We start from the raw sequence: 12,289 nt of genomic DNA on the forward strand, positions 1-12,289 counted from the left end.
TTATCAACCCTGATTGTTCTTGAGAAGTACCTATGCAATTAATAAACCACAGGGAGTTCACATATATATGTTACAAGTTGCATTATCATTTCACTGTATCGGAGTCCAGGTGCCTCAGTATTGAAACCGGCTCCTTTTTATCATTATTAAAAAGCATATAGGCGTATTTTGTCAATATTCCATTTTCCTTGATTATTTTTGTATTATTACCTGCAATTTGTTAATTTTAACTTTATATATTTTTTGATCTTTGTAGCATAAGTTAACTAACGCCCATATCTGGTTATAAGTGTGTACAACGTGGCAACAAGCTTCCAGAACATAAGTACACCAGTTAAAAGCTATGTCGTAGTAGAAATTTATGAATGAAAGCCGGATGATAATTCATATCCAAAAATAGCTCAAACATGTGACGGAAAGAGATTTCGTGCTGACTGCTTGAGTGATCATCCATAGGTACACTAGATTACTTTCTCAATCGTAAGAAAGATCTCTAAGTATTTAAATATATCTAGATTTTATGATAAGTCAGGAAGGATGTGGATGTAATGAACTATTTAAGTTGACTTCTACTGTAAACGAAGTTTTGTAATATGATGACATTTCTATAATACCTAGCTAATACGAGACACACCTTACACAGGTGTTGTAATCGCCAAGTTCACTTTCTATATTGATATACCAACGAAACGCACCATGCATGAATATTACGTATGCAAATATATTATGTTATATATAAATGCTGCGATATATTTAATGATTGCTTTTAATTTTTCAAAAAATAATCGTTTTTCTTGTTGACAGAGCCGTTAAACAAGAGTTAGAAAGCGATAGTAATGAAAAGAGCACTTTTCTTGTCTAATTGCATGACAATTGCAATTGGTGCATTTTGTATTACGTGACTCACCATGACAGAACTTAATATAGTGTAATTCATGTATTTTGAATTTTTATGACTTTTTATGTCTTATTACTTCTCTATATACTAAATGTGAGATAAGATATAACGGTCATATTCCCATTTATATAGAAAAGGTAAGTTAACTCACACTGGGACTTAGTTGTGTTTCTAAAACAGGATCTCTATGATCCTCTACAACGGTCTCAAATATGCTTTTAAAAAGTACATTCATGTTCACATTGAATGCATCAGATCCCGAAATTGAAAACAATAAAAAAAAAATCAAAATCTGTATTATTTCCGTTGATGATGCTTTCCTGTGACCACATATTTATATAATCATACAGCAACACAGTAAGTAAGCGCCTGCTGGTTCTCATTATAGCTCTCTTTTGTCACGTCGTTTTAGTAGATATTGATGACATACATGTAGATACTTTCTTACGGTCAATACAATGTAGTTTGCATAGAACACGACAAGAAACAAAGCTTTGTTATTTTTTATGGAAACATCCCACAGAATATATCATCAAAACGCCGTATTGACGACAGTGTGGCCTTTGGCCTTTAGCCGTTTATTTTCTTAATTATTGCGTTTCTAATCAAATAAACGTTCAGCGCCTCAGTGTGGGTTCCTGAAGGGTAATATATCTAGGTTCATGAAGGGTAATATATCTATATATTAATAAAGCAATTCTGTACCATGTGATTGGTCTATACAATTACACTTTTATGTTTAAAATTTAAATGTTGTCATTTCAATAAGCGTAATTCTAACCAGTCAAATACAATCGGATGGAAAGAGATCTAGAAGTGCCTGTTTCTAAGTAACCCAGTCCACACAATTTAGAAGGAATATATCCCAAAGTGAACCTTACATGCGTTGTCGCCCTTAGACTATATATATTCTTTCTCAATGTGACCTTCATAACGATGCCTTTATTTTTGCTATGTACATTACAGAATAAAGATTAGTTAATTCCTGCAACAAGTATGTAAACCATGCTTAAATATCAATCTCGTCAGGCCGTCAAAACACAAAACACCCCGCTCGCTCTCTGCTTGGTAGTTTGTCTTTATAACAAAGTGTATTAATAGATGAATTCGATTTTCCGCGTTTTGTTTGCCTGCTACATATTACCTAATTTCTTAATGTTGATAAGAGGCTTTCCATCTAGACACTGTGCTGTGGTCATCTCCTATCTCGAAGATGACTAGAATCTAAAAACATTTTAATAGTTTGGCTTCCGAGCCATTCAGGTGCTCCATCTTGTTGCCTAAACGTCAGAAAGAACTAGAGGCTTTGTTTCGAAATGCACATAGGTTACAAATGTTGCGAATGGTGAATTTTGAGACTGATCGCAAAAACAAGACGACTGCCTGAAGGCCATCTCAGAATTTGACAGTTAAGACTGCCATCGCTATTTCTCAGAAATGAGGAGTCTTTCTGGAATCTCGTATCTAGGTTACTTCTGTTTCTTAGCAATGTATCTATCATTTTCCACCAGATAAAAAAAAAGATGGCCACAGCGCAGACATTGAATTCGACCCATTTTTGCCTACTTTTGCATGTTTCTCTTTGAGCTTGAGCAGAAACACAATATGAATGCCAGAAATAAGAAAACTATTGATAGTATCAGTCAAAAGACTGCTTTGGAAGCGCGGGGTATAAAATCTCGTGACGAAAGCGTGAGAACGGAAATGTGACAGGGTACGGAAGTTTTGTACTTCTTTTCTTGGTTGTAGTGAAAAGATCATCGAAGTAGAAAAAAAGAGACAAGGGCTCTATCAAAAAAAGAAAATGGAAGTAGTCACAATTATCGTACAGCTAAACATTGAGCCGCCATTGCTCGTTATGTCGTTAATAATGATCAAGGTAATTTGCTGTGTTGGAATTGCCTGTATTGTCCTTGGATTCAAGTTTCATGAAGGTATATACAATAATGTACGACCAACGTGACCGGAAAAATAATGCTTTAAAAACCACGTCATCATTTAGATTTCTAAGTGAAAAGGAAGGGCTTGACAATGACAATATTGTTGTCACCAGTCAAGTTTAGCTTTTGGATAAATTAAGAATATAGGTTAAACCTATTTTTTGTCTACAGGATAGTGCCAACATAGCAGTGTGAAGTTTTAATCAAAAGATACCACACGTTGCGCTTAGTGTTACATGTTACATTACAGACAATAAGTCCCTAGAACTTGACGGTGTGGTACACGTATAGTTGATTAAACGAATAATACTAATATACCATTCAGATAATCCCTTCATGTTGATGTGCACCAACATAAGTTGTTTTTTTTTTTTTTTTTTTTTTTTACGTCGGAGTGTTATAAGTTATAAGTGGGAATGAGTCAAATGGAATTTCATTTGAGGTAAAAGTTGAAGAACCTTGGGAGAGCAGAGAAAATAAAAAAGGCATGAACGATTGTACGGAACTAAGTTTACATGTATGCGGATAACTGTACAGTCGACAGAGCTTCTCTAGAACGTATTACGGTGCACTTTGACCTGAATCATAGAAAGAAGTGACGCACTAAAATATGAAGATCAGCTGAGGACCAAAATGAAACGTATGCTCATTGGTCAACCCTTACCACTCAGGAACCCTGGTGACCAGGTACTGTTATGTAACGATGCAATTTTAGGGTTATGACATATATTTATACATGTACGAAAACCTCTTGGTAGAGTATCTTGTACTTAGATCGGTCAGTGTGTCCAGTAAATACAAAGATTTCACCCTTTGTTGACATTTGATATCGAAGTTTGTCTGGACTTTCGTTTCGATATGCCTTCATTCTTTTGTTGTACTTTTGCATCAACTTCAGCAATAGTATATACTCTTGTGTATTGACAGTGTTGTATACTTGATCTCGTGTATTGACGGTGTTGTATACTTGTTCTCGTGTATTGACAGTGTTGTATACTTGATCTCGTGTATTGACAGTGTTGTATACTTGATCTCGTGAATTGACAGTGTTGTATACTTGATCTCGTGTATTGGCTGTGTTGTATACTTGATCTCGTGTATTGACAGTTGTACATGTATACTTGATCTCATGTATTGACAGTGTTGTATACTTGATCTCGTGTATTGACAGTGTTGTATACTTGATCTCTTGTATTGGCTGTGTTGTATACTTGATCTCGTGTATTGACGGTATTTTTTACTTGATCTCATGTATTGGCTGTGTTGCATATTTGATCTCGTATATTGGCTGTGTTGTATACTTGATCTCATGTATTGACGGTGTTGTATACTTGTTCTCGTGTATTGACAGTGTTGTATACTTGATCTCGTGTATTGGCTGTGTTGTATATTTGATTTCATGTATTGACGGTGTTGTATACTTGATCTCGTGTATTGACTGTGTTGTATACTTGATCTCATGTATTGGCTGTGTTGTATACTTGTTCTCGTGTATTGACAGTGTTGTATACTTGATCTCGTGAATTGACAGTGTTGTATACTTGATCTCGTGTATTGGCTGTGTTGTATATTTGATTTCATGTATTGACGGTGTTGTATACTTGATCTCGTGTATTGACTGTGTTGTATACTTGATCTCATGTATTGGCTGTGTTGTATACTTGTTCTCGTGTATTGACAGTGTTGTATACTTGATCTCATGTATTGACGGTGTTGTATACGTGATCTCGTGCATTGGCTGTGTTGTATATTTGATCTCATGGCTTGACAGTGTTGTATACTTACTATCGTGTATTGGCTGTGCTGTATACTTGATCTCGTGTATTGGCAGTGTTGTATACTTGATCTCGTGTATTGGCTGTGTTGTATATTTGATCTCATGTCTTGACAGTGTTGTATACTTAATATCGTGTATTGGCTGTGTTGTATACTTGATCTCATGTATTGACGGTGTTGTATATTTGATCTCATGTCTTGACAGTGTTGTATACTTACTATCGTGTATTGGCTGTGCTGTATACTTGATCTCGTGTATTGACAGTGTTGTATAGTTGATTTCGTGTATTTACAGTGTTGTATAGTTGATTTCGTGTATTTACAGTGTTGTATACTTGCTCTCGTGTATTGACAGTGTTGTATACTTGATCTCGTGTATTGGCTGTGTTGTATACTTGATCTCATGTATTGACGGTGTTGTATACTTGATCTCGTGTATTGGCTGTGTTGTATATTTGATTTCGTGTATTTACAGTGTTGTATAGTTGAATTCGTGTATTTACAGTGTTGTATACTTGCTCTCGTGTATTGACAGTGTTTTATACTTGATCTCATTTATTGACAGTGTTGTATACTTGATCTCGTGTATTGACGGTGTTGTATACTTAATCTCGTGTATTGGCTGTGTTGTATACTTGATCTCGTGTATTCGCTGTGTTGTGTACTTGATCTCGTGTATTGACAGTGTTGTACACTTGATATCGTGAATTGACTGTGTGGTATAGTTGATCTCGTTATTGACAGTGTTGTATAGTTGATCTCTCGTGTATTAATGGCGTGATATATTTGCTCGCGTGAGTTGACGGTACATTTGATCTCATGTATTGATGGTGTTGTATATGATAATACTTATGCTGTTTTTGTGAGATGTTAAATATTTAGGTAAAAGCCAAGAGATAAAGCTAATTATGAAGAATAAAACAGATGTTACTAGTCCTTTTAAGTCTTGCTATTCAAGGATCAATCATCAAGGTATCTTTATGTAAATTAACGGATCTGATATCATTTATTCAATTATCGAAGGTCAATTTTCCTATAGTCATGTATGTATCATACAAAATCTAAATAATTCATGTAGCGATAGGATTGTTTACGAACCCTTTGTGTTATAATTATGAATGATGTTTATCAAGGTAAAATAAATCAATGTTTTAACTATAACTACGTCTGCGTGTAACATAATAATAAAACGCATCCGTGTTTGTTACAGCAAACGTTCTGTACACGTGTTTAATAACAAGGGGATTACATGTAGATACACTGTACCGCTGAAACAATAACTGTTTAGACTTTCGGCTAAAACATGCCTCCAATAACTACGATGTAACATGTTTCTAAACGTAAGCCCAGAAATAACACCACTACACACAATGGGTAGACCGACCGATGTGATATAAAGCAGACATAAACGAGGTCAAGTACGCTTTATTTTCTATATTTCCTAGGCAAATGATATAAATTATTATTTTTATGTCACAAGCTATTAGATTCTCGGTTGATCTCTGCATACCATACAAAATAAGACACGGAACTAGGCTCTCCTGTCTTAATTGGTAAACGCTATAAAAGGGATATTTTTTGTTTTAAAAAATCAAAAATGAATAGATTTCGATATCTCAAAGTGGTTATTTCAATCTGGTAACTATTTTTATCAATAAATTTGAGGAGTTATATACGAAACAGATCTTATTATTTGACCTTTTACGTCTCGATAGACAGAAGAAAATTTAGAATATGAACACTTGGCGATGACACCAAGGAAAGTTAACAATGATATTTAGATACATAAAAAGCAACATAATTGTTAGTTAACAATGAAACATGGATAACTAAAATACAATAGGTATGATAGCAAACAGATGACAATGTCCCATGGGTACATAAAATACAAAACATTTGTGTATGACATCAGAAAATATAGCTATTTACGAAGTATGTAAAAAATAATCGAGCAACAAAAAACATTTAATGCAAAAGGGGACAACATCGTCATAACGCTGTTTACATGATTTTAAATGCTTGTTACAGACACCTGGGCGATCTGAGAATTGTTAAACGCGATGCTGTTTACACAAAACCGTATGAGATAAGCCATTTTAGTAGTCTCTTCACGCTGGGCAGTAAATTGAAGTTAAACTGAGAACATAATCCCTCATAATCCAAACCATCAAAATCTGAAGTTTTCTCAATTGTTTCACGGAAATCTATTAGCGTGATAATTGCCATTACGTACACGCGTTATTACACCAACGCTGCCTTTATAACGTGTGTAATGTTTATGCTGCCATTAACACACTGTACTAATGGAACGGAGACTTATTTAATAATGTCTTGATAAAATCAAGGGTTTAGAAATGTTTTAAACAAAGAGCTCCCTTGCATTTTAGATTTGTTAAGCCTACATCCGTCATAGCACAAAATAAGTTAATCCATACACAATGTTGTGTCGGTACAGTGTGAGAGGTCAAATCTCATACTCCACCGTTACAGTGTAGGATTATCAGGTTTTCTTATTAGTGACACAACCCTTGTCCATTTCGTTCCGTATCTGTTTTCAATTTTAATTTCCAGTCACTTATAATAGGAACTAGACGGAACTTTAACGAATACACTGTAATTAATTCAGCAAGTCTGATGATCTTTTTCACGCTATTTTCTAGGTAAGAACTCAGCCAGAATGTCAGTTTAAATCCCGCCGATAACATAAGTTAAATCGCCAGTTGTGACGTCATACGGAACAGTAAGAACACTCTGTACTCTGGTGGTATTCTAGTAAAATATTTGTCAAAATATTCACTAACTGAGAGGTCATTGGGTGATGCAGGTGATGAATCTTGGACTTGTTTTATCTATTGGTTTATTTATATCAGTGGTCGCAGCTACGGAACATTTCAGTGACATTCCACGGACAAATTCACCGTGCGATCGTTTGTGACCTTCACAAGTACCTGTACTAAAATGTACCCCTCCGGAGAACCATGTTACACATCCAGTATTTAGTGTGGATTCACGGTGATTTCCCTTTTAATTTTGGCGTTTCCTAAAATTCTGTCGTCTTTTTACATCGTTTCGTATGAGTTTGCAGTTTTTCTACGCTACAATCAAAAGAGACGCGTGTTTGAGTTTATAAGTTTGGCGTCGTGACAATGAGAATAGACTTTTTTAGAATCAATACAGGTAAAAAATTATAGGTGAAGTAAAATAGGTCAGACAAGCATGAGTAAAGTAATATAGATCACACAATCATAAGTGAAGTAGTAAAGGTCACACAATCATCAGTGAAGTAATATAGGCCACACAATCACAAGTAGAGTAATATAGGTCACACAATCATCAGTGAAGTAATATAGGCCACACAATCATAAGTGAAGTAATATAGGTCACGCAATCATCAGTGAAGTAATATAGGCCACATAATCACAAGTGAAGTAATATAGGTCACACAATCATCAGTGAAGTAATATAGGCCACACAATCATAAGTGAAGTAGTATAGGTCACATAATCATAAGTGAAGTAATATAGGTCACACAGTCATAAGTGAAGTAATATAGGCCACACAATCACAAGTAGAGTAATATAGGTCACACAAGCATCAGTGAAGTAATATAGGCCACACAATCACAAGTAGAGTAATATAGTGCACACAATCATCAGTGAAGCAATATAGGCCACACAATCATAAGTGAAGTAATATAGGTCACACAGTAATAAGTGAAGTAATATAGGTCACACAATCATAAATGATGCAAAGTAGGTCACATAATCATAAGTGAAGTAATATAGGTCACACAGTAATAAGTGAAGTAATATAGGTCACACAATCATAAGTGAAGTAATATAGGTCACACAATCATAAGTGAAGTAGTATAGGTCACATAATCATAAGTGAAGTAATATAGGTCACACAGTCATAAGTGAAGTAATATAGGTCACACAATCATAAGTGAAGTAATATAGGTCACACAATCATCAGTGAAGTAATATAGGCCACACAATCACAAGTGAAGTAATATAGGTCACACATTCATCAGTGAAGCAATATAGGCCACACAATCATAAGTGAAGTAATATAGGTCACACAGTAATAAGTGAAGTAATATAGGTCACACAATCATAAGTGAAGTAGTAAAGGTCACACAATTAAGCGCGCACCATTCAGTTTGTCTGTGACACATGTGGCAGTTATACCAGTTGGTCTGCCACATCTATGCAGTTTATTGCTTATATTTATATTTCCATAATGAGAATTCGCAAAAAAAAAGACGTCTTTTCCAAATTTCAAATTTCCCGCTTATTACCGTCAGGTCAGGTCAGTATCTAGAACGGCACAAAGATAACAGCTGACGTCATGCGCTATTTCCCATACAAAATTGAAAAGACTCCGCAACTTTCGTTAATAATTCATTTGATTTTGATTTATATATATATCATATTCTCGATTCATAAATAGTAACAAATGACATTTTGTAAGTAACTAAAAAAGTGTCGTAAAACATTTTCCGATTTTATTGCGACCTATCTTCGGCGCACGCACTCAACGGAAGCCCGCAGTAATCAGGTCAGAGTTATATTTGCGGTCCGGCATGTTGTTGATGTTGATCGTGCAACCGGAGAAGGTTGAATTGGTGAAAACTCAAGGCGTAAAATTGTTTGTTGATCTCACAGACACTTGAGACAGGCAGCTGGTGTTAGGGATCAAAGCAGAAGATACCGATAAGTTCGGCAGTGACACTGTTAAGACGCTCGTAGGTGCAAAGACCAACTTCAGTTATAGTCTCATAAGATGAAGCTGCTCTTGGCAGTACTTTAGTAGTAATATAGAAGGGCTTTGCCACACCAAATGTAAATATTCATCAGTGAAGTAATATAGGTCACATAATCATAAGTGAAGTAATAAAGGTAACACAATCATCAGTGAAGTAATATAGGTCACATAATCATAAGTGAAGTAATAAAGGTCACACAATCATCAGTGAAGTTATATAGGTCACATAATCATAAGTGAAGTAAAATAGGTCACACAATCATAAGTGAAGTAATATAGATCCACATAATCACAAGTGAAGTAATATAGGTCACACAATCATCGGTGAAGTAATATAGGCCACACAATCATGAGTGAAGTAATATGGGTCACACAATCATCAGTGAAGTAATATAGGCCACACAATCATAAGTGAAGTAATATAGGTCACATAATCATAAGTGAAGTAATAAAGGTCACACAATCATTTATATAGGTCACATAATCATAAGTGAAGTCAAATAGGTCACACAATCATAAGTGAAGTAATATAGGGCACACAATCATCAGTGAAGTAATATAGGCCACACGATCATGAGTGAAGTAATATAGGTCACACAATCATAAATGATGCAAAGTAGGTCACACAATCATAAGTGAAGTAATATAGGCAACATAATCATAAGTGAAGAAATAAAGGTCACATACTCATCAGTGAAGTAGTATAGGTCACATAATCATAAGTGAAGTAATAAAGGTCACACAATCATCGGTGAAGTAATATAGGCCACACAATCATGAGTGAAGTAATATGTGTCACACAATCATCAGTGAAGTAATATAGGCCACACGATCATGAGTGATTATAGGTCACAATCATAAGTGAAGTAATAAAGGTCACACAATCATTTATATAGGTCACATAATCATAAGTGAAGTAATAAAGGTAACACAATCATCAGTGAAGTAATATAGGTCACATAATCATAAGTGAAGTAATATAGGTCACAAAATCACAAGCGAAGTAATATAGGCCACACAATCACAAGTGAAGTAATATAGGTCACACAATCATTAGTGAAGTAGTAAAGGTCACACAATCATAAGTGAAGGAATATAGGCCACATAATCATAAGTGAAGAAATAAAAGTCACACAATCATCAGTGAAGTAATATAGGCCTCACAATCATAAGTGAAGTAATATAGGTCAAACAATCATAAGTGAAGTAATATAGGCCACGTAATCATAAGTGAAGAAATAAAGGTCACATACTCATCAGTGAAGTAGTATAGGTCACATAATCATAAGTGAAGTAATAAAGGTCAAGTGAAGTAATATAGGCCACACAATCATCGGTGAAGTAATATAGGCCACACAATCATGAGTGAAGTAATATGGGTCACACAATCATCAGTGAAGTAATATAGGAAGTGAAGTAATAAAGGTCACACAATCATCGGTGAAGTAATATAGGCCACACAATCATGAGTGAAGTAATATGTGTCACACAATCATCAGTGAAGTAATATAGGCCGCACGATCATCAGTGAAGTAGTAAAGGTCACACAATCATAAGTGAACTAATATAGGCCACATAATCATAAGTGAAGAAATAAAGGTCACATAATCATCAGTGAAGTAATATAGATCACATAATCATAAGTGAAGTAATATAGGTCACAAAATCATAAGTGTAGTAATATAGGTCACACAATCATAAGTGATGTAAAGTAGGTCACACAATCATAAGTGAAGTAATACAATCATAAGTGAAGTAATATAGGTCACAAAATCATAAGTGTAGTAATATAGGTCACACAATCATAAGTGAACTAATATAGGCCACATAATCATAAGTGAAGAAATAAAGGTCACATAATCATCAGTGAAGTAATATAGATCACATAATCATAAGTGAAGTAATATAGGTCACACAATCACAAGTGAAGTAATAAAGGTCACACAATCATCGGTGAAGTAATATAGGTCACACAATCATCAGTGAAGTAGTAAAGGTCACACAATCATAAGTGAAGTAATATAGGCCACATAATCATAAGTGAAGAAATAAAGGTCACATACTCATCAGTGAAGTAGTATAGGTCACATAATCATAAGTGAAGTAATATAGGTCACAAAATCACAAGCGAAGTAATATAGGCCACACAATCACAAGTGAAGTAATATAGGTCACTAAATCATCAGTGAAGTAATATAGGCCACACAATCATCAGTGAAGTAATATAGATCACACAATCATAAGTGATGTAAAGTAGGTCACACATCATAATTGAAGTAATATAGGTCACACACTCATAAGTGATGTAAAGTAGGTCACACAATCATCAGTGAAGTAATATAGGCCACACAATCACAAGTGAAGTAATATAGGTCACACAATCATAAGTGATATAAAGTAGGTCACACAATCATAAGTGAAGTAGTATAGGTCACACAATCATAAGTGAAGTAATAAAGGTCACACAATCATCAGTGAAGTAATATAGGCCACACGATCATGAGTGAAGTAGTAAAGGTCACACAATCATCAGTGAAGTAATATAGGCCACACAATCACAAGTGAATTATTATAGGTCACAATCATCAGCGAAGTAATATAGGCCACACGATCATAAGTGAAGTAATATAGGTCACACAATCATAAGTGATGTAAAGTAGGTCACACAATCATAAGTGAAGTAATATAGGTCACACAATCATAAGTGAAGTAATATAGGTCACATAATCATAAATGAAGTAATAAAGGTCACACAATCATCAGTGAAGTTATATAGGCCACACGATCATGAGTGAAGTAATATAGGTCACACAATCATAAGTGATGTAAAGTAGGTCACACAATCATAAGTGAAGTAATATAGGTCACACAATCATAAGTGAAGTAATATAGGTCACATAACCATAAG

This window comes from Mizuhopecten yessoensis, unplaced genomic scaffold (assembly GCF_002113885.1).
Source record: "Mizuhopecten yessoensis strain PY_sf001 unplaced genomic scaffold, ASM211388v2 scaffold8857, whole genome shotgun sequence".
In the NCBI taxonomy this organism is placed as follows: domain Eukaryota; kingdom Metazoa; phylum Mollusca; class Bivalvia; order Pectinida; family Pectinidae; genus Mizuhopecten; species Mizuhopecten yessoensis.